General features: G+C 41.7%; 1 long non-coding RNA gene across 3 annotated transcripts; it reads right to left on the bottom strand.

Annotated features, from left to right (window-relative positions):
- Positions 1-13,010: 13,010 nt before the first annotated feature.
- On the bottom strand, positions 13,011-20,127 carry LOC137232625 (uncharacterized). 3 transcript variants are annotated; one of them, XR_010947107.1, is made up of 4 exons: positions 19,643-20,127; positions 17,399-17,543; positions 15,606-16,025; positions 13,011-15,342 (listed from the first exon to the last, which is right to left on the bottom strand). It is a non-coding gene; the product is annotated as an uncharacterized lncRNA (long non-coding RNA). The 3 variants fall into 3 exon arrangements; XR_010947108.1 differs by having other exon boundaries at positions 15,606-15,928; XR_010947109.1 differs by lacking the exon at positions 17,399-17,543 and having other exon boundaries at positions 15,606-15,928.
- Positions 20,128-20,348: the final 221 nt, after the last annotated feature.

Here is a 20,348-nt window from a genome sequence, read left to right as displayed (position 1 = left end):
TGAAAAGTGTCTAAGGGCATACAGCAATTAGAGCAATATTCATTCAGGTAAATTTAGTAAATCTCGGTAAGAACGGTGAGAGAGAGTCTTTGACATTTGAGCCGTGACACCTCCCTCCCAGCTACATCTTTGGAATCACCACGGAAGGGGCAGGCTGCCAGCATTTTTCATCTTTCTCCAGAAGTCCCATGTTGCAGGAGCGTCATTCGGAGAGAACTGGGCCTCTGTTCCTCCACCTAGGAAATATCCATTAAATACAAATGAAAGTAGTAGAAGAGGAACAGAAGAACAAAGAGATTTGAGACAGAGAAAACCGAAAGCAAAGTGGCAGATGCAAATCCAACCATATTAGTAATATTGGTTATGGATGATACTAAAATGTGGATGATCACACAGTCCAACTGAAAGGCAGATTATCAGATTAGATTAAAAAAGTAATATCATCTAACTATGCTGTGTACAGGAGGCACTTTAGATTCAAAGATACGAATAGCTTGAAAGCAAAGGGATGGTAAAAGATACACCGTGGAAATAGCAGCCATGAGCAATGTGAAGTGGCTGTACTAATAGCGGACAAAATAGCCTTGAAAACAGGAGCTGGACATGGGGGAGACTATCCAAAAAGAAAGCAGTGCTAGAGAAGAACAGAGGGTTTGGGGTGGAACTTCGGGAATTCTCAAACTTAGAAGCAGACAAGAGGGGAAGGATCATGACAAGGAGACACCCAAGCTACAATATTTTTCCAGGCTCTTACAGATCATGCTATGGTATAAGCACACATACTAGAATCCTTCCGCATCAGCCCTAAGAATGCATGCAGTTGAACGGATCTTCTCACTCTTTTACCTGCCCCAATTTGACACATCAGGAAATGAAAGACTGAACAGTGACTTCCCCAAAGTCAGAGAAACATAGTAACAGAGCCAGAACTTAAAAGTTCACGTGTGTGTGTGTGTGGCTGTGTGTGTAGTGTGCATGTGTGTGTTTGTACACTCACCAATTCAGCTACATTACATTACATTACAGCATTAAGATACATTGTCTTAATTTTCCTTCTTCTCTCATATTCCCTAAGTCTTTATCTTGTGGTTAAAGATAAGGTGGACTTGTACAGTAGGGTTGCAGCCTGCTTTGAACCCTGATAGAAAGTTCTCAAGATTTAAAATCAACGAAGTGAAATTGGCTTGACTTGATATTAGCTGTATCTTTGTATGTGACTGGTTAGCTTCCCACAATCTTGGTTTCCTCATCTGTGAAATGGAGGGAGTCATACTCCAAGGAGGGGTATAATTATTAGGAATGAATGAGGAACACAGAATCCCTTAGAGCTTAGCTTGTATTTCAGGAGCCCATCAGATTGGTTTGGAATCCCTGGTCTGTCTCCAACCTTCTGGGGGCATCATAAAACATTCAAGGTGTAATATTTCTGCAGTGAGAACTTACCTCCACAGGTAGAAAGCAGCAATTTTGGAGAGTCCAGTGAGAACACCATGCTGTGTTTCAGATGCCAAAGAAGAGCCACCACAGAATTACCAGTTTCCAGTAACAATTATAACTATAATACAGGATTAATTAACATCTACCACGGAACTAACATACAACTACAGTCTTGACATGAAAACACCAGTGATCCTCTACTACCCAGAAAATTAAAGTGCTTGTTGGCATTTAAACATGCCATAACCTAAAATGGCTAAAGGCATTTAATAAATACCCTTATATGCTTTTTACTTGGGTAAACCATCTATAGTTCAGATCCTTTCATCCTCAGGAAGTCAGCGAGAGTTCAACATGAATAAACTTAATTTATATCCTTTATAACTGTCTCCACATTGTCCCCCTTGGTGTTCACTACGATGAGAATCTGACCCCAATGTTACCCCAGTAGAATCTGGCCAGTACGTTTAAAAAATCCGTTACGTATAGTACCACTTTTGGATTAACAGATCAATATCACAGCAAAGACACATTGAGCCAACTCTTCTCAGAATATGAGCAATGATATGGGAGAATATTAGGTAGTTTGGGAGACCATGGAACCCCCACTGGGGTTATACCATAGAGTCCCACGCAACTTGCCAATGCAGAGTGACCAGTTAGAGCCATTTTTCAGTTTTACTTAAGAAGTTTTTATTGGGTACTTCCTATTGCTGATACTATGGGAGATTAAGCTAAGCATTATGATACTTAGAACCCACAGTAGGTTATAGCATTGCACTGGACTCCAGAGTTAGAGTTAACCCATAGGTTCCATTTTCAGGCAACTGGAAAGAAGTTGCCATGCTCAGTCAGTGGAAGACAGAGATTTGGGTGGTACCGGATAGTTTTTTTTTTTAGTTGTTGTCAGTGGAAGAAAGAAAATTACAGATGGAATAGAAGTTTCTGCTTTCATGTTGAAGAGATTTTAAGATATGGAAAAGTCTATTTATTTAATTGAAGTATAGTTGATTTGCAATGTTGTGTTAATTTTTGCTGTACAGCAAAGTGACTCAGCTATACACATATATACATTCTCTTTAATACTCTTTTCCATTATGTTTTATCCCAGGATATTCAATATAGTTCCCTGTGCTATCCAGTAGGGCCTTGTTGTTTATCCATTTCATATGTAATAGTTTGCATCTACTAATCCCAAATTCCCAGTTCCTCCCTCCCCTCCCCTCCCTCCCCCTTGGCAACCACACGTGTGTTCTCTGTGTCTTTGAGTCTGTTTCTGTATCGTACTTCCATTTGTGGCATATTTTAGATTCCACATGTAAGTGGTATCATATGGTATTTGTCTTTCTCTTTCTGACTTACTTCACTTAATATGATAATCTCTAGTTGCATCCATGTTGCTGCAAATGCCATGATTTCATTCTTTTTTATGGCTGAGTAGTATTCCATTGTATATACGTGCCACATCTTCTTTATCCACTCATCTGTTGATGGACATTTAGGTTGTTTCCACGTCTTGGCTATTGTGAATAGTGCTGCTGTGAACATAGGGGTGCATGTATCTTTTTGAATTATAGTTTTGTCTGGATATACGCCCAGGAGTGGGATTGCAGGATCATATGTTAATTCTGTTTTTAGTTTTCTGAGGAACCTCCATACTGTTTTCCATAGTGGCTACACCAACTTATATTGCCACCAACAGTGCAGGAGGGTTCCCTTTACAGATACGGACAAGTCTAGAATAGTTAGGTACTGCACAGAGTGATCTTGACGCATTTGACAGTATTCTTCATAGAACACTATGAGTGAAGTAAAGTGGAGCTCTTAATGAAATTTCTTGGAGGAAATTGCCTCCTCTCAGTTTAGGTTGCCTAATGAAGGATAAGCAACATTGTCACTACTTAGAGAAGTAGAAGAAATTGAGAGGGTGAAGCAATAGAAAGAAAAGGTACTCAAATTTTATTTCCATTATTCGTAACGTTGCAATTTTAGGTGTTTTTCTATGGAGCTACTCAGCTCTTCAATTAAATCTGACAGCTGCTACTCAAAAAGTGAAAATAGAGGTACTGACATTTATAGGTAACATTTTTTCTCACCAAGAATATCTATCCTTACCTGTGTATGTTTTCTTCTTGTAAGTTAGCATTTGCAGTTTATTACTATTATATTTAAATAAATTATCCACTCTTTTTTTCAATGATATGAATCAGCTTACCACAGTGCATTTCTTTTTGGTATAAATAGAAGGAAGCAGAGTTGAATTTATTACAATCAATTTAGAAACAATTTATTTGGATTAGAGCCTAATCTTTCTTGAGTTTCCTTATTACATTGTAAGTCCTTTTTCCCTCAGATCTCTATTCATTAATACATTAAGCCAAAAATCATTATTAAGAGTCCTGCCTCATTATAAATGGCAAGAACTAGCTTTCCATGCTGTAGTTGTACACTGAAAATAGATTCTGGGGAAAGATAACATTTTCTTTAACAGCTCACATTTCAGGCAGTCAGCATCATATCATTATTGACAAGTGCCCAAATCAGAGCACCTACTGAACATGCCCATTCAACAAAGAGATTATTACATATTGGTTTTGAACAGTGGCCTTAAGAGCAAAAGTACATCATCTTCCCAAGTACTTTTCCCTCATCATTAACTAGTTATTCTTACCAATAACCTTATGACAGAGGCCATTATAAAGAAAGGAAGTAGAAGTGGAAAAAATTCTACAAAAAAGGGCTGTGTCAGAGGGTACACATTGCCAATGTCACATTCTGATGGGAGCAAGTGCCTTGCAATGATTTATCTCTTTTTGATGGTCAGTTACACCCCAGCATGACTGATCAGATCAATAATACTCCTTAAAGGAATCTGAGGCTGGGTTGAAGGTTAGAAACAAAATCTTTTCTTCTTCATTTCAGTCAAACCAATCAGCCACAGGCCTCCAAGGTGACAAAGTCGGCAGAGCTGTGGTGTCAGATGTTCCAATTGTCCTTCCAGAGAGGAAGATCATCCTTGGCCTCTTAGCATCACAGTCCCTTCTGCTTTAAAGGGAACATAATCCCTGGGTTCTTAACCTTGAGTTCGATCGTGGATTCCTCCAGGCATCCGAGTCAAGATACACATGGCACCTCTCTCTCCAAAAATATTTTTAAAAGCTTTCTGCTGTTAGAGCCCATTCACAAATCTTACCTTTGTCTTTTTTTTTAAGATTTATTATTTATTTATTTTTATATCTTATTATTTTTGGCTGCGTCGGGTCTTAGTTGTGGCATGCGGGATCTTCGTTGAGGCATGCGGGATCTGTTCATTGCAGTGCATGGACTTCTCTCTAGTTGTGGTGTGCGGGTTTTCTCTTCTCTAGTGGTAGCACGCAGGCTCCGGGGCGTGTGGGCTCTGTAATTGTGGCGCGAGGGCTTATTTGCCCCGAGGCATGTGGGATCTTAGTTCCCTGACCAGGGATGGAACCCGTGTCCCCTGCATTGTAAGGCGGATTCTTTACCACTGGACCACTAGGGAAGTCCCACCTTTGTCTTTTTAAGTGATAAAATAGAGACCCAAGAAAGTCAAGTTAAATACTCAAGTTCAACTAACTCCTAAGCTGGTCCTCTTCAAATCATTCATCACTGCCTCTTGAGAGGGCTGAGGTAACCTCAGGTCTTCCTCAGCTTTTCTTGGAAATGGTAGTGTTCTGATTCTTCAGCCCAGTTCATCCATTCAGCGGTATTGATTGAGCCATTCTATGTGTCAGGCACTGGCATTCGTCTCTTCCATATCACAGGTGTCAAAACTGAAGAAGAATCAAAACGGTGGTCTTATCTTTTGATCTGACCAGTTGGTAAAGCTCCAGAGGACATTCTTTTGCCTTTTCTTTTAATCAATGAAGGTAACAGACCTCTAAAACTGTTATAACTCTACCCAGAACCACTAATGTTTCTCCAGTGCTCCTAAGACCAAACCCATTCAGTGCCTAGTGTGGAAGGTCCATGCATACATGGGAAACCTATTTCCAGACCCCTTTTCTCAAGACAAACCATTCTACTCACTTTGTACCAAATCATTAAAAAAACAAAAACACAAACAGAAAACAAAACAAAAAAACCCCATACTGTTATTCATTCAAGCGATTCTCACGCAGAAATTCACTGTAGTTCTATTCATCCTTCAAGGCCTGCATAATATCACCCTTCCTCCCTGAACCCTATTCTGATTACCTAACTTAAAATCCCCCCCTTTCTCTTCTTAATTCCTACAGCTCATTTGGCTATGCCCAGCTGGGGGCTAATGGTTGATGGTCCTGTTTTATCTCTTCATGCATATATGACTTAGCACCAGTGAAAATTTAAGCTTATTGAGGACGACTAGCGTGTCTGTGGCTCATTATATACCCTCCCTCCCTTGATGGATTTGTTCAAATGAGAACTAGTAAAAATGGCCTCCCTTCAAAAGATTCCCAAAGTATTTCTATTTTTAGTAGTTGACTATTAACAGAAAGCCCAGTCCATCCACATATTGAAATCCTTGAATCTGCCTTGAGTATGGATTCCCTTGGCCAAGAATACTCTCACTTTTATTTTCTTCCAGAGTCCAGAAAACCTTGGAAGGCTGCCTTATGGGGTGATGGAATGAAAAACCAGACCAAACCAACCAGACATGGGCTCCTTCTATAAATGTACATTCCACAGCCCAAGACAGAGCATCTTCCATTTTAGCTGCTCAGCCCCCAAATGCCTCCTGGTTATAATTAAGGACTTCAAAGTCTCCCAAACACCCTTTTGGAAATGACTACCCCAAATACAAAATGATGTCCAGTCAGTTGTACATCATCACACAGCAGGGAGGGAGAGGCATGGAAAGCAGTCTTCAGCATATGGCCTAATCAGAAAGCCTGGTCTCTTGATGAGGATTTTTGTTTTCTCTCCGGTCGTCTTTCTAGCCACTGAATTCTCAAGTGGCCAATTTACTCCCTATTGGTAATCAGCTAGTTATTTTTACTCTCATTCTCTCTCTGGGACTGTCAAACTCTTTGGAACAATTCATCACCCAGGGCGGCCTAACCCTCCTGTGGCGGGAAGTGGGGGAGGGAAGCTATTATCCTGGAAAAGATAAGTAGAAAACTATTTCACCGTTTATATTTGGTTTTTAAACAATGATTTCCCCAATGAGGTAAGTCAAATAATGACACAACTGGGTAAGAGTGAAACAATGAAAGCTCCAAGGGTAAGTGCGTTAGGCAATGGAAACGCTTTCCGGCTGTGGTTTGTGACTCTGAAATCACTTGTTCTTAGATTGTCTTTACAACCCCACAAAGGAGCATCATCTTACATTCATGACTTACGTTTGCAGGAAGCTGCCTGTGTGGAAATTATAAACCCAGAAAGGAGAGTTTTAAATATGTACAACACATCGGTGGTTTTTTCAGGCAACTTTACCCCACTAACGAGAAGGAAGGTAGTCTTTGAAGGTTGTTTTGTCTGAGGCAGGAAAGCTTTTCCGCTGGTTCCCGCAGGTCTTCTCGATTACAGAATCTCACTTTAGTTTGTCCCTTGTTCCCTCGTCTTCCAGCTGTTGCTGTCTTTGTCTGTCTCCAGTGAAATCATTTCCAAACGCAGTTTTCGGGCTTCCATTTTTCTGAGTTCACCCCAGGTGCCATGGGAAAGTTGACCCCACTACTCTTGCAACTAAAACTCTGGTGTCAGTACATTTTCTAATGACTGGTGTCTAATTTGATCTCCTCTCAAATTTCCCTCAGTCCTTCAGAAAAACCTAATATCAATCCCTCAAGGCTGGCTGTGCTCACTGGTGCTAAAAGTTTACATTTCTGAAGTCTACGTTCCCCCTTAAGAAAGATGTTAGTGTGACACAAATTGGCATTTTCTTGGCACTTCCATTGCTTGAAGCAACCTCTTTATTCCTTGGGAGGAAGCTGAGCACTGAGCAGCCCTTCTCGCTATTTCCTTAGAGACTCTGAATTGGGGCAGCAGCAACGTGATCTGAATCTTGAAATGTTTATCTTCCTCCATCATTTTTCATGTCTCAGACCCTTTCTTGTGTCCTTTATGTTTCACATAAACATCCACATACGTAACTTAACTTTTAGGTGTGTCAATCTATAAGGAGAATTGAAAGAGACTGAGAAAGCACGTTTACATACCCCATATTGAGTTTGCTGCCTTTTCATCTGCTAATTCCCTCCACGCATGGCTGTTCGCACAATGGGTGATATCACCCAACAGCTGTCTGGATTGGAAACGAAAATGCTTGTAGAATTTTGGTCTTTTGTCTTACCTACTTACCTCTCTCTCTTTTCCAAGATACCAAAACCATACAAGAATGGTTGTCTGGCTTCAGTGAAACATTATTTCTGTGACTTTATATAAATTGTTTTACAGCTTATTCTCTTCATCTTTCATGGTAATTGTCCCTAACTCTAAATTTGCTTTCAAGAATCATTAACGGCGATGATACTGACATGAGCTCTTATAGTTGGTATTTGGTGAAACAGGAAAATTGTTTTTGTGAACATCGGTTTTTCCATCTGCCATGTGTGAGTAGGAAATGAGTGGAGAGAAGTGACCCTTTACCTGACCCGTGTCCCCAGGTTGACCTGAATGAGAACTTTAATATCTGACGTGGTGCATATTTCTTGATTAGCATCTGGATTGGCTGAACACAATGAGCAGGGATCTCTGTGCCTCCTTTTCCATAATTACTCTGGTTAGTTACTGATGTCCCTTGGTCCTACTCTGAAAACAGCAGGTTCCTCTCATCATCACCAAAAATTGCTTCATCACTAAAATCTTGATTTTTAAGACAAATCTGCTTTCCTACCTGTTCTTCCATTCTCTTTAGTCTCCATCCTTATCACAATATCCTGTTCCCTGCTTCTATCCTCTGTTTTGGGTCATTGTGTTAACTCTATTTATTCCCAAAGAAGTGTGCTCTTGGGAGAGTGAGAAAGCCTCCAGGGAGCAGCGATCCTAAAATCCACAGACTGCCAGCGGTTCACAATGTTATACAGACATTGCATACAACTCAACACATTTTCCTCAACTAAACACATCTATTTGACCAGCGCCCAGTTCAAGAAGAAGCATTTAGGAACTTTGCTAGCCACTTGACAGAATAATGTCTATTGAAACTAATAAGCAAATATTGGGACCTGTATTTTGCCTTTCTCTTTATTCCATTTTTAATCCTTCCTTTTTATTGTTTTTTTTTAATGTATCGACCAGTGAATGATTAGAAATAAATAGCCAAACAAAATGAAATCAAACAACAAAACGGGTCCTTTACCTCTGATTATTTGAGAAAAACCAATCTAGAGGACATAAGAGTCCTATCAGATTTTGTACGTGGTTATTTTCAGCTGCTAACTTCAGCGTACCTGTGAGAACCCCCCCTTCACATGAGGCCCCGCTGTCCTAGACAGTTAGGATAACACCCTACAAGGAGTTCACTCACCAGAACCTGTCTTCTATTATCAAAGCACCTTTCCTTGGATTTAGAGTTACCACAGTGTGTCTGTTCAGGGTCCTCAAGGTGTTGCTTTCTCTGGGGCCCCTGCCTTGCAGACATCGGGCTTGAATTTCACTAGGGTAAGTTTCCCTTCTTGGAGCCCAACCTCTCCTTTGAAGATGACAGCATGGTCTACACTATAGAAATGATTGTTCTGGTTCTAATATAGAAGCTGACACACAGGACTGGACTTTTCCTCCCCTCGTGCCAAAATTGTCTGCGGATGTCAAACTTTCCTGTTGTGAATAGGTACAGGCTGTGATGTGGCCACTCCAGGACTTCCAGTAGCGGTAAGAGGAAAATTACGAACCAACTCCCCTCAGAGAGGAAGTGCCTATTGAAAGAGCGGTCAGCCGGCGGCAAGCATGGTGGCTGCCTCCTTCCTACCGGGAATGGCCCCACCTCTGCAGCTGCCGACTCTCCCGTCTCAGGGTCTGTGAACTGGCATCCCACGAAGAGGCTTGGCACAGGCAGCATTGCACATATGCACACTTATCCCGCGAGCACTTTGGCAAAGAATCAGCTCCGTGCATTTCCCCGGAAGGCAGGATTTCCCTTGCTCATTGATGGTGTCTTCAGTTTACAACACATGCCTTGGAAATGGGACACATGTGATATTGTAAGCCTTCTACACATTCGAAGAGCAAATGACCCAAAGCTTATTTTCTACTTTTTTCCCCTTGTTCCAGAAGTTGATTGTTGGAATGGAAGAGGTAATACACGGGCAATACAGCTGGAAGGGCCCTCACAGATCAGCTGGCAAATCTCACTTTATAGATGCTGAAACGGAAGCCCAGAGAAGGCATGTGAATTGCCAAAGATAAGATTCAAACAACACAGAGTGGATTTTAGGGCTTTATGTTTTAATTTTGCTTTTGTTTCAGTAAACTATTGATGGAAATACAGTATACTTACAAAAAAGTCACAAATCATAACTAAAGCTCAACAGATTTTCTTCAACTAAGATACCCATGTAACCAGCACCCAGAGCAAGAAGCTAAGCATTTCTAGTACTCCCCAATGTCTCCATAATATAACATAGCCACTGCTCCCTCCCAAGGGTAACCACTATCCTGCCTTCTCGTATAATGTCTTGGTTTTGCCTGTTATTGAAGGTCATATAAATTGAATATGTAGTGTGCTATTCTTGTACCAGGCTTCCTTCATTCAACACTGTTTTGGTGAGATTTGTCCACTTTTTTGTGTATAGTTTCTTTTTGTTTTTTTCTTAAACATCTTTATTGGAGTATACTTGCTTTACAATGGTGTGCTAGTTTCTGCTGTATAACAAAGTGAATCAGCTATACATATACATATGTATAGGGAGTCTCCCTCCCTCCCTCCCTCCCTATCTCACCCCTGTAGGTAGTCACAAAGCACTGAGCTCATCTCCCTGTGCTATGCGGCTGCTTCCCACTAGCTATCTGTTTTACATTTGGTAGTGTATATCTGTCCATACCACTCTCTCACTTCGTCCCAGCTTACCCTTCCCTCTCCACATGTCCTCAAGTCCATTCCCTACATCTGCGTCTTTATTCCCGTCCTGCCCCTAGGTTCTTCAGAACCATTTTTTTTTTTTTTTTTTAGATTCCATATATATGTGTTAGCCTATGGTATTTGTTTTTCTCTTTCTGACTTACTTCACTCTGTATGACAGACTCTAGGTCTGTCCACCTCATTACAAATAACTCAATTTCGTTTCTTTTTATGGCTGAGTAATAGTCCATTGTATATATGTGCCACATCTTCTTTATCCATTCATCCGATGATGGACACTTAGGTTGTTTCCATCTCTGGGCTATTGTAAATAGAGCTGCAGTGAACATTTTGGTACATGACTCTTTTTTTTTTTTTTTTTTTTTGCGGTACGCGGGCCTCTCACTGTTGTGGCCTCTCCCTTGCGGAGCACAATCTCCGGACACGCAGGCTCATAGGCCATGGCTCATGGGCCCAGCCGCTCCGCGGCATGTGGGATCTTCCCAGACCGGGGCACGAACCCATGTCCCCTGCATCGGCAGGCAGACTCTCAACCACTGCGCCACCAGGGAAGCCCCATGACTCTTTTTGAATTATGGTTTTCTCAGGGTTTATGCCCAGTAGTGGGATTGCTGGATCATATGGTAGTTCTATTTGTAGTTTTTTAAGGAACCTCCATACTGTTCTCCACAGTGGCTGTATCAATTTACATTCCCACCAACAGTGCAAGAGGGTTCCCTCTTCTCCACACCATCTGCAGCATTTATTGTTTCTAGATTTTTTGATGATGGCCATTCTGACTGGTGTGAGATGATATCTCATTGTAGTTTTGATTTGCATTTCTCTAACGATTAATGATGTTGAGCATTCTTTCATGTGTTTGTTGGCAGTCTGTATATCTTCTTTGGAGAAACGTCTATTTAGGTCTTCTGCCCATTTTCAGATTGGGTTGTTTGTTTTTTTGTTATTGAGCTGCTTATAAATTTTGGAGATTAATCCTTTGTCAGTTGCTTCATTTGCAAATATTTTCTCCCATTCTGAGAGTTGTCTTTTGGTCTTGTTTATGGTTTCCTTTGCTGTGCAAAAGCTTTTAAGTTTCATTAGGTCCCATTTGTTTCTTTTTGTTTTTATTTCTATTTCTCTAGGAGGTGGGTCAAAAAGGATCTTCCTGTGATTTATGTCATAGAGTGTTCTGCCTATGTTTTCCTCTAAGAGTTTGATAGTTTCTGACCTTACATTTAGCTCTTTAATCCATTTTGAACTTATTTTTGTGTATGGTGTTAGGGAGTGATCTAATCTCATACTTTTACGTGTACCTGTCCAGTTTTCCCAGCACCACTTATTGAAGAGGCTCTCCTTTCTCCACTGTACATTCCTGCTTCCTTTATCAAAGATAAGGTGACCATATGTGCGTGGGTATATCTCTGGCCTTTCTATCCTGTTGCATTGATCTGTATTTCTGTTTTTGTGCCAGTACCATACTGTCTTGATTACTATAGTTTTGTAGTATAGTCTGAAGTCAGGGAGCCTGATTCCTCCAGCTCTGTTTTTCTTTCTCAAGATTGCTTTGGCTATTCGGGGTCTTTTGTGTTTCCATACAAATTGTGAAATTTTTTGTTCTCGTTCTGTGAAAAATGCCAGTGGTAGTTTGATAGGGATTGCATTGAATCTGTAGATTGCTTTGGGTAGTAGAGTCATTTTCAGAATGTTGATTCTTCCAATCCAAGAACATGGTATATCTCTCCATCTATTTGTATCATCTTTAATTTCTTTCATCAGTGTCTTATAATTTTCTGCATGCAGGTCTTTTGTCTCCTTAGGTAGGTTTATTCCTAGATATTTTATTCTTTTTGTTGCAGTGGTAAATGGGAGTGTTTTCTTGATTTCACTTTCAGATTTTTCATCGTTAGTGCATAGGAATGCCAGAGATTTCTGTGCATTAATTTTGTATCCTGCTGCTTTACCAAATTCATTGATTAGCTCTAGTAGTTTTCTGGTAGCATCTTTAGGATTCTCTATGTATAGTATCATGTCATCTGCCAACAGTGACAGCTTTACTTCTTCTTTCCTGATGTGGATTCCTTTTATTTCTTTTTCTTCTCTCATTGCTGTGGCTAAAACTTCCAAATTGTGTATAGTTTTAATGCATTGCTTTTAATTTCTGTATAGCATTCTTTTCTGTGAGTATAGTACATTATTTATCTTTTCAACTGTGGATAAACATTTAGGTAGTTTCCATTTTGGGGCTGTTATGACTAGTGCTGCTGAGACCATTTCTCTACATGTCTTTTGGTGAAGATATATATCATCAAATTGGGGTTGACTCATACTTTGTGCCTAATGATACTCTCAAAAAATGATAAGAAGGGGAATGAACCAACTTTGTGCAATTCTTTGTGCTGTGAGACATTGTCACCGCACCCCTGTCTGTGCCAGCTATCAAAAGGGGACCACTTGAGTAATTAAAGTAGCCACATGGCAGTCACCAGTACAGCATTTATGTTTGGGACTGTTTGCAAGGACTCTCAAAAGCCAAAATAAATAGTCATGACATTTTTGTTAATATAAAAATCTGTTCTTTAATTTGCTTTTGTTTTTACTTATTTTTATTTCCAGAGGTAATATATAAATACATTCTTGTTCTATAACATACCTCACAAAACAATAATGCTAGGATGAAGATGTCATGGTTGCAAGGATTTTTGTCTGTTTTTTGATCACAAGGCAGCATTAGTGCCTGGCATGGAAGGTGCCTGACATTATCTGTTGAATGAATGAATGATGGGTGGTACCCATGACCACTGCTCTCAAACCCTGGAGCTTCCCCAGAGGTAATCTAGTCTTTGAGTTTGATGTGTGTTTTTCCCTTCCTTTTTTTTTTTTTAATATATTGGTTTCGTGTGTGTGTGTGTGTGTGTGTGATAATATCATTGGATGATACCATGCTTTGTGGATTTTTAAAATTAAGAGTATGTCTTAAGCATTTTTTATTGGCAGTATATAGAGAAGATCTACCTTTTTAAGAGCTGTATAACATTCCATGGTATGGATTGTTACATTTCATCTATTGCTAATTTTTTGAGACCATGAATGATGGTGCAATGAGCATCCTTATAAATATGTAAAAATGTTTCTTGGTGGCCCCTTATGTAAAAGGGGCTTACTGGCTCACAGGTTGTGTACATTTTGAATACTTCCAAAATGGCCCGTCCAGTTCACACTGTCATCAGCAATCTTTCATCAATTTACACTTTCCTCAGCAGATGCTTACCTGCTTCCCCTCAACATTGCCATGATTGATATTATCAAACTTTGACGTTTTTCCCAAAATGATATGTGAAAAATGTCATTTAATTTGTGTTCCCATCCCTATTACTGGAGTTGGGCTTCTTTCCATATATTTGTTGATTAGGTTATGGTTTGATTGAAGCCTGCTGCAAAGAGCGAGTGTATAGTTGGAAATAATTTAGTGGGTGGATGAGACCTGCCAACCCCCCAGCAGGGCACCTTCTTTGGCCATGTTATTCCTTATCCTGGTCTTCAGACTGTAGGAATCCCAGACAATCCCTGGTTATATCTCTGCCCAAATGCTAAGGGTGTAAAGAAGTGACTTAACCATTTCTTCAACATCCTAGGGGATAAGCAGAATCTTGACCTGTCTAGTGTATTGATACAAAACAAAAGCATTTGGAGACTGGGTTTTCCAGTTAATTAGCCTAGTGCTTTCTCTTTATACCAGCAACTGCAAGGAGAAAAACAAGTTCTACTATGTGGCTGACCTATCTTTGCCACCAAAATAGGGTCTGAGTTCTGAAAAATGCTGTATGGGGTATGAGATTACAACTAAATGTGCAACGAGCATCAGTTTGTATTCCTGCATGTTGGGTTCATTACCCAACCAGTTCCTGACCAGCATTAAGGGCAGAGATTCTAGGGGTGAACTGTGCAGCTTTTAATCCTAGTCTCTGCTGGTTTGTAAGCTAGAGCATGTTTCTGAACCTCTGTTTCTCTGTTTCATTTTCTATGAAATAGAGCAAATAATAAAACTTACTTTGTAGAATCATCAACAGAATTAATTTATCAGTAAATGTAAGGTACATAACATAGAGCCTGGCACATACTAAATATTCAGTAAAGGTTACTATTATTATTAATAGGGTTAGCTTTGATTGGGTCAGAGATCAAGGTTTAAACTGGAGTTGAGAATATGTTCAAGTTCTTTTCTGCTCTTATACTGGGGAAGAAAGTCACTCTGGTGGGCCCTTCACATTCATCTACAGATGTACGCTCACATTGGGTAGAAGTCATGTTGGCCTCTGATGTTGATTTTATACACAGCTTCTTGCAGGTTTTTAGTCCAGAACATGCAAATGAGGAATATTTTTAACAGAAAGGCTCGCCAGACCACTAACTTGCCTATGAATTTTTACCTAATGCGTAAATTGATTCAAGTTTGCTCTGATCAGACCTTGGCCTCATGAGCCCTTGGCTGACATTTCTGTTTGAAACCTGACACCGTGCCAGAAAGTTTCTTCAGTTTGAATGAAATGAAATGGGGAACTTAATTCCAATAACAGATGGACCCAGCAGGGCCAGCAGTTGGTTCGGATTTTTATTGTCCCACAAGAACTTGGCTTCCTAGGCCATGACCCCAGACTTCTACACGTTCACCTCGCGTTCAGGATAGAATAACCAGAGGCTCACAGAGGGGTCATCTGGGTGGGATAAAGTCAAACTCCAGCTGCCTTTGTTCTCAGCTTCCTCAACGGCTCTTTGAGGTCCAGCCACTCTTGGTCTTGGGGATGAGGCTGATTTAATGCCAAGGCATCTGCTGGGTACCATTTGAGAAACGCTGGAACGATGCCCTCCTCACCACACTCATTCCAGAATGGGCCTTCCGTATGGAACTCCTATGAGAGAATTCTGAGATTAAGATGCATCCTTCGTTAGAATCTTCTTTCAAAATGCAAGTGTAGCTGGGGAGAATATTAAGCTATTATTGTTGCATCAGTCCCTCATTTATTCCTTCATTTACTTACTCCCCGCATATCTATGAGGACTTACCCAGTGCCTGACTATGGATGAAAGGGACAGTGGCTCACAGGGCAGACACAGTCCTTATGCCCTGCATCACCCAGTCAAATGGGGAGACAGACACTGGACAGGCAAGTACCTCAAAGTGTGATGAATGTAAAGGAGTCACCAGGAAGGGCCCTGAGGAACTCGGGGTTCAGTGTTTGGCCTTGACTCTGTGTGACCTGGATCATTGCTCCCTCTTCGTGAGCCTGCATGGTCATGGGGTGCCACCCTTGATGCTGCTCCCAATGACAGTTTTCCCTCTCGTAAGGCACCGGAGCACGCAGCCAGCTCAGGACTCCGGGGTAGTTTACGAAAGTCTCATTACGGTGTCCCTCTTAGGGTCTCTGCCACAGGTTCACAATGCAGGTGAGACCACCTTGTAATGATGCTTTTCTGTGCATTTCACCCTGGAGTAAACTGAAATCCAAGTTGAGACAGAAAGAGAGAGGAAAGAGGAGAAGGGGAAGGGGAGGGAGGAGGGGGAGGAAGGGGAAGAGAAGAGACAACAGTGACCCTGAGGAAACAGAGACACAGGAAGAAGCGAGAGACAGGTAGAGTGTGATCCTACTGTTCTTATTCCCAACGCAGCTAGTACCAAACACCCTTCCCCTGTCCAGGAGGAAAGTTTGACTCAGGGCAGTTGGGCTTGAGCTACACTTGGCATCATTCGCCAGCTCTGACCTTGTCAAGTCATTGACATTGACATTGCTTCAGTTTCCTCATTTACAAAAAGGGATTTAAATCACTGTATCCCATTCCCTGGGTGGTTTTGTCGCTTGAATGCGGTCGAACAAGTCAATACCCATCAACAGTGCTTTCAAAACATAAAAAATATGTTAAGGAATACTAGTTGTCATTGTTATATATACACATTCACTACGTGTATGTACAGTGGATGTAAATGACAGAATCTATACTTTTGAGTTGGCTTGGGGTCAAAGGGTGGACCGAGGCTGGAAACCTGGGTCTCCCCGAAAGAATGGATTCTAGCATTCTTCTCTGCTTCCTCATTATCTCCCAAGTGTATTTCCGTGACGCCCCTAACTTTTCAGAGCACTCACACATCAGCATTTCACTGTCTCAGTGGGTTTGTTACTGAGTGACCAAGGGTGCTCAAGTGACCCACCTCTTTCGGTCACAGATTTTGAAATGGATGTAACTTGACATGACTGCATTGCTATCCTCATGAGGCTGGAGGGGGATGGAATACATTGTAGGCTGGGAGACCTTCGTTCCACAAGCCACGTCCTCTTAAACCTCCGAGCTTCTCATCTCGATGGGAAAGAAAGTGCAGAGTGAGGGCGTGCCGTCAGACGTGAGGGGACATCACTGACGACAGCCACGCTTGCCAAGTTCAGAACAAGACTCTGTTAAGTTTATAAATGGTTCCCTCTAACACACCCTGAAAAGATGCTTCACCTCTGGCCTCTAGCGCCCAGGGTGCCACTCTTCCTCCAAGAAAGAGCAGCCCTCCTGGGGAGCTTCCAGAAACCATGCATTTCCTGACATTTGCAAAGGCTCTTCGGGAACTGCTTCTCTACGTCTGTCTGCTCCAACTACAAAGAAATGGATTTCAAAACCACGTGGGAAAAAACCGTGACATATGGGGCAGGTCAGCCACCCCCCCTGCAGTTGTGACACCCAGCATCACCAGGAGAGCACCCAGCTTCAGAGCAGCCCTGCCCCCGAGGGCAGCGCTGCAGGGTGACTTTCTCAAGTCGGGGGCTGGGCTCAGTGCTACTCCTCTCCTGCCACAGCCGCCAGCCTCCCCACACTCTTCAGCATCCTGGTTGTGAAAAGGGCAGGGGCCTTCGGAGCTGGAGGACCCGAGTTGAAACGCCAGCCTCATCACTTATTAACTGAATCATTTTGGACAATAGTTTTTACCTTCTCTGAGTCTCAATTTCCTCATCTGAAAAATGGAGATGATCTTCTTATAGGGTCAGTGTGAGGATTCAGTGAGACATTGTGGATAAATGCTTAGCACAGCCGCTGACACATAGCAGTGCTTCATCAGTAGTGGTTGCATTCACTGTGTCGTCCATCCATTCATTTTAGGGAGGCAGAATGAACATGGTATAATTTAGACCCTTTTCCTTCTTTCCTAATAGGTAACTTTATCACCGAGGCCTGTCCTCATCACCCTATTACAAATTGCAAACCTGTATCACGGACTCCCCTCCCCACACACCTCCAACCCCCTCCCCATCCTTTCTGCATATCATAGTTTTTTGGGGTTTTTTTTAGTATTTATTTTATTTGTCTGTGCCAGGTCTTAGTTGTGGCATGTGGGATCCTCGTTGCGGCACGTGGGATCTTTTTTTGTTGCGGCATGTGGGATCTTTTTTATTTTTAGTCGCAGTATGCGGGATCCTTAGTTGCAGCATGTGGGATCTAGTTCCCCAACCAGGGATGGAACCCGGGCCCCCCACATTGGGAGCATGGAGCCTCAACTGCTGGATCACCAGGGAAGTCCCACTACCCTAGTTTTTAGAGCACTATCACTTTCTTTTTTTCTTTTTAAAAAATTTTATTAAAGTATATTTGACTTACAGTGTTGTGTTAGTTTCTGCTGTACAGCAAAGTGATTCAGTTATCCTATCTATCTATTCTTTTTCATATTCTTTTCCATTATGGTTTATCCCAGGATATTGAATATAGTTTCCTCTGTTTACAGTAGGACCTTATTGTTTATCCATCCTGTATGTAATAGTTTGCATCTGCTAATCCCAAACTCCCTATCCTTCCCTCCCCCACTCTCCCTCCCCTTAGGCAACCACAAGTCTGTTCTCTGTGTCTGTGAGTCTGTTTCTATTACGTGGATAAGTTCATTTGTGTCGTATATTAGGTTCCACATATAGGTGATATCATATGGTATTTGTCTTTCTCTTTCTGACTTAACTTTACTTACTTTGATAATCTCTAGGTCCAACCATGTTGCTGCAAATGGCATGATTTCATTCTTTTTTCTGGCTGAGTAATATTCCATTGTGTAAATACGACATCTTCTTTATCCATTCATCTGTTGATGGACATTTAGGTTGCTATCATGTCTTGGCTATTGTGAATAGCCAAGCCAAGCCCTATGGGCACGGGGTGCATGTATCTTTTTGAATTAGAGTTTTGTCCAGATATATGCCAAGGAGTAGGATCGCTGGGTCATATGGTAGTTCTATTTTTAGTTTTTTAAGGGACCTCCATACTGTTTTCCATAATGGCTGCACCAATTTACATTCCCACAAGCAGTGTATGAGAGTTCCCTTTTCTCCACACCCTCTCTAGCATTTGTTATTTGTAGACTTTTTGGTTATGGCCATTCTGACCGGTGTGAGGTGGTACCTCATTGTACATAAACTCCCTTTTTGAACATTGAATACAAGATAATGAAGTTGATGCTGATGATATCTATAGCCGTTCATGGGACACTTACTCTGTGTTTTATATATGTTATCTCCAATCTCAGTAACTCTACAAGGTGCATTTTATTTTCCCCAATTTGTACGTAAGGAAGCCGAGGCTCAGAGAGGTTAGTTAACTTGTCCGAAGATGCCCGTCCAGCAGATGGCAGAACCAGGATTTGAATCCAGATTGTCTGAACTCCAGAGCCCAAATTCCTTCCATTCCCCAGGAGCTGAGTCATCTTGGGCAAGTACTTAAACTCTCAATGCCTTAACATTTCCCCCTGTGCAAAGAAGGCAACAAAAGTACCTAACCCAAAGTGTTGTTGCTTAGATTAACAGAAATAATTCATGTAAAATGCTTAGCGCAGTAATATTAGCTATGACATAGTTGTTTTTTATACCAGGGCTTCTCAAACATGTCTTAGAAGTACGCATCCCCTCTAAATAAGAAGTGGCAAATAATTTCTGCGTAGGCTGCAAGTGACATCTACCTCTCAGTGGTTTTCAGCACTTATTCGCAGGTTAAAGAGTCTGAGAAGTTCCACAGTAAAGAACCCAGTTACACTCTTCCCCAAACTAGAAGATATAGATATTTAAATCAGTTAATTCACCTAACATTTTAGTCCTCCCAAGAAAGAAAGGGGCCTTTTACGCCTGATTTGGAATGGAATTGCTTTGATAATCTCACCCTCCGTCAGCGTCGGGAAAAGGTCCTACTGGAGAAACATACCATTAAGAAGGACTTGCTTTGATACCGGCTGTTAATCCCATGGCCCAGCTTGACATTGTCTCTTAGCAACGTCCTGTCCTTTTCCCCTTTTCATTCTTGTGCCTCTAATGACATTTCCTCTCCTCTGGTTTCTCTTCAGGCTTTCACGGCCCCTTTAAGCCTCGTTTACACAGAGAGAAGCAGGAGCCGAAGGCCCTGCGCACATATTTATGTTAATAGTACCGAGGGGAGGAACAGCCTGTTCTGGGGGCTGCTTTCCAACTGTCACATAAATCAGTCCGAAAAAAAAAAAAAGTTACTATTTTCACAAAGACACTGCCAGAGCGGAACAGCAGGTCCTGGCGAGGCATCGTCTGTGCCTCCCTCCGGTTACGTGCACCCTCCGTAATGTCCCCCGCAACCCTCAGGAAGGGGCGGTGGGTGAAGATTTCATAGATGCAGAGGATTTCCAAGTCAGAAGGGACCTTTGAGATCATCTAGTACTAAATCACAATGAACCGTCTCGTAAATACCTCTGCTTGGGTCCTTTCCCCGGAGATTCTGGTGCTGTTGTTTGGAGGTGGAGCATAAGAGAGATTTTGAAAGCTTTCCAGGTGACTCTCGTGCGCATTGAGGAATGGAGTACTGATGCCATCACACGTCGTGCAGGGACTTAGTGATACGGCCGAGCCCTGACACCCAGCCGCGTTTTGTACCGTGATGTCAC

The sequence above is a fragment of the Pseudorca crassidens genome, chromosome 10 (genome assembly GCF_039906515.1).
Source record: "Pseudorca crassidens isolate mPseCra1 chromosome 10, mPseCra1.hap1, whole genome shotgun sequence".
Lineage (NCBI taxonomy): Eukaryota > Metazoa > Chordata > Mammalia > Artiodactyla > Delphinidae > Pseudorca > Pseudorca crassidens.
This window is presented reverse-complemented; position numbering and strand designations above follow the sequence as displayed.